Source organism: Glycine soja, chromosome 3 (genome assembly GCF_004193775.1).
Source record: "Glycine soja cultivar W05 chromosome 3, ASM419377v2, whole genome shotgun sequence".
Classification (NCBI taxonomy): Eukaryota; Viridiplantae; Streptophyta; class Magnoliopsida; order Fabales; family Fabaceae; genus Glycine; species Glycine soja.
In genome coordinates this window covers 15,356,409-15,360,398 of record NC_041004.1, presented here as the reverse complement: position 1 = coordinate 15,360,398, position 3,990 = coordinate 15,356,409, and positions in this window count along the sequence as shown.

The window sequence follows — 3,990 nt, the reverse complement described above, 5'->3', positions numbered from 1 at the left end:
GCCACCAACACGTGCTTTCTACTTCTCATCAATTTTACCACTAACAAGTAGAGAAGTACATGCAGCTTAATTGAGATTGAAAAAACATTATATGGAGTGCTGAGATTTGTGACCTGTGTGTGTTTTTCTAAGAATCTTAAAAAATAAAAAAAATATTGGATTATAAAACACTTCTATCCAATAAATTGTTGGTTTAATTGAAATTAGGTTCAATTCTTTAAAATAAAATTTTAAATTTGAATCTATCAACAAATAAAATGAATGAATATTTTATATCAATGTCATGATAATAAAAAAAATTATTTATCAAATTTCTCATTTATTTAAGCTTTATCAATGTGATTAAAGTATCTTTTTATAAAGAGTAAATAATAAATGTAGTGACAATATAAACAAAAATACATTATCATCTGATAATTTTTTAATTGATTGATTGTATAATCTTTTTTTTTATCTTAACTATATATAGAAATTAAAATATTTTATTCCCTAAAAAAGAAATTAAACTATTTATAATTACTCTTTAAATGGGTATTTAAATTATGAATAGATCTCGGGGTCATGGAGATCTCGTCTCATTATTTTACAACAGTTTCTTCACCGGGTCCTTACGCTCTTTTCTATATTCAAGGGGATGCATGTCAAAGTTTATGAATACCCTATTTGATGAGAAAAGTATGTAGGGTCAAGATTAAAATTTTCTTCCGAACTTTACTATATATTATTTATCTTTAAAGTTTTTGTTCATTAGTGTAAAAGTTAATATACACAATGTAATAGCTAACGTTATTTTCGACTTTGAAAGTACACCTAAAAAAAACCAACTCCTCAGTATAACTAAAATATTGAAAAATTTATCCTAGCTACCTGCTAAAAATGATATCATCCCTAATATAGAGAATTATATTAGACAAAAAATCTGTTAAAATCAAGGTGATACAAGTTATTAATTTACAAACTAAATTGTATATTAACTCTTTGCCTTTATATATTATTACTATTTGGGTGTGTGATACACTTTAGACTATCATAAGTATATCATGGTAGGCATTACTATAATGAAGGTCAAAATATAATTAAATAACAAATATAAAATCACATATTTTATTAAAATATAATTTGGTTCGTATAACTTTTTATTTTAAAGATTTTATCGACTATTATTTTTTATATATTATTTGCACTATAATGTATTTCATATATGCTTTATTTAAAAATATATAATTAAATTGAATTTAGAAAAAAAAAGGAGAGGTGAAGTAGATATCCCAGTTGCACTCCAAATTTTATAAAATTATACTAGGACATTAACTTTCGCGCTGCAAAGCAACTTACGTGATATTCGACATGGAAAATGTTTGATTTTTCTCTTTTCCTTATAAAATCAATGATTTTTTTTTTAATTTTCATTTTTTTATATGTGTAGACAATCTCAATCAAGTCAGTAATTAAGAGATTACTACGAATAATAAAACTCTTTTAATATTTGATATAACTATATACAACAACTCGAATTTGATCTTTGTGAAAAAACAATTCCTCGAATTTGATACTATTAATTAAGATAAGATAACCTTATGTTAATGTATGCTTGCACTCAGTTGTATGACCTGTAATAAACTATATTTTTGGCTTGTTAATATTTTTAAAATTAGAGTTTACTATCTTTTTAGTGCTTAAATTTTTTAATATTTTATCAACTTTTAGTCTTTTAACTTTTTTTATCTTGATTTTTAATTTTTTTAATTTTTTTTTTCATCTTTATGTTTAGTCCCTTAAAAGAATTAAAAGTAAGGATAAAGAAAAAAATTTTAAAGAACTAAAAGTAAGGATGAAAAAAAATTAAAAAACTAAAAAACAAATTCAAAAGATTCACGAATAAAAAAAAATGTTATAAAATTTAGAGACTAAAAAAGATAATTTATCCTTAAGATTATTACATGTATGTAGATATCACACATTCAATCAATTTATATATATCTAACCGAGTAGAAAATTAGAATAGTTTCTTATGCAGTTTGTTTTTATCTAGAGAAACAGAATATTTTACTATAAGGAGGCTTGACAAATCTTTTTTATTTTTAAAAAAAAAATTGTATATACCTTGCTTGCTTCATCCAAACACCAACTCCACCGTCTAAATCATAAAATAAAATAAGGGTTGCATCATGAGGAGAACCGTAGACTTTAAAATGGGATTAATGAGACAATTAATGTCATTTTCTTCCCGCAATAAATTTTTAGTTTCAAACTGATCATCAATTCCCTTTAAGATAAGATAATTAATCAAATGCCACAAACTGCGTGCATCTTAGTTTTGTGGGATGAGTTAGGTGAAGATGGAAGAATAGGGCTTCGTGGTGTAAAAGTCTAGTCTAAGTTATGTAAATTTGGCTATCGAACTTACCTTGGAAAACAACAAAGTAAACAACGTGCAGGCAACATCAACTTTTGCACTGTATCAATCCATCGCCTATTTGTATACATCAAAGTTCATGCACCGCACAACCTTTTTCCATTTCAGTCAGTTTCCTCACCAACAAAGAATAGGATGTTGATTATATCCACGATATTTTCCTTCCAATATAATCTCAACCCTTGTTTTTAAATAATTCATAAATATTGAGTTTAAAAAAGAAAAAAAGTAGCGATTATTTTAAATTAATTTCGATATAGAGTTAGTGTAAAACCTTTTCGTGTATTATCGAGTTTAACTAAATCTGTATTGTATTGTATGATTTCATTTGTAATGGCTTTCGGGCGCACCTTTCAGGATCTAGTTTTTTTTAGTGATTTTTAGCTTTATCTCTTTCCATGTTTTTAACAAGAAAAAAATAATATATGATAGGAGGATCACGTATAAAATATGACTGGACTTCAAAACAAAAAAATATTCTGAAAAAAATAGTTAATTACATAGACATCTCTTGAGATTTCAAGTTATTACACTTGATACTCCTCCGCTCTTCACCATTATTTTAACCCCTTGCTGTCAACCGCATCTTGTTCCGTTAGTTTATTTTATATATATTTTTAAAAAAATCAAATTAAAAAATATGTTATTCCATAAACACCTTTTCATTTAACAAGTACAATTTAGGGTTGAAAAACATTTCTTACGTTTTAGAGATGGGGATGGAGATGACACTAGCAAGAGGGCTGTTGAGTAAGGGGTTGGAAACGTTATGGTGTGGCTAAGCTAGATTTTAGGCCGACTTTGTAGGTGAAGACACATTGTGGTGACGACTGAGGCCAAGGTGGGTGACATGGAGGTGGTGGTAGCCCTTCTTCTAGTCGACTTAAGGTCCATGGTTTTCTGAGCGTCGCATAGTTCTCAAGGGAAGCATGAGTGATGAATGATTGGAAGAGGCTAATGGCGACAAAGAAGAGTGAATCCAACCTTGACCCATGGGCTCAAAAAATCTACCCTAAGATTAATGAGAACCCTAGGACCTTCTTTAGTAGTTCTAACCCAATCCTCTTTGAGTCTTCTATCCAATACCCTTGGGGGGTAGGATTGCATCATCCCCTCCACCTTGGAAAGGATTTGACCTCAAATCCCGAGGTTCTTCATACTCTGGGCTCCTTCCCTCGACACCTATAAAAATAATAAAAACATATGTATTAGTGGTGTTGGGTATGTTAGAGTAGGGTAAGGTCTGAAAACCCGTTTTATGGAGATCTTCCCATGAGGGAACATGGTTCCTCACCAACTCAATGAGTGGCGCTACAAGTATAGAAAAATATGGGACAAACCTTTTGTAAAAGTTTGTTAAGTCATGGCAGCCCCAGATTTCCCTTATACTTGATGGAGTAGGCCATTCAGGAATGACCTTTATTCTCTTAGGGTCCGTGGGAACCCCTTGATCACTATTTAAAAAATTAAGGATAGTAATGCAATAAAGCGTACCTTTTTCTGTATTTTCATGTTGATTATTCCTACAAAAAAATACGACAAACCTAAGGTGTCACATATGAGCACCTAAGTTT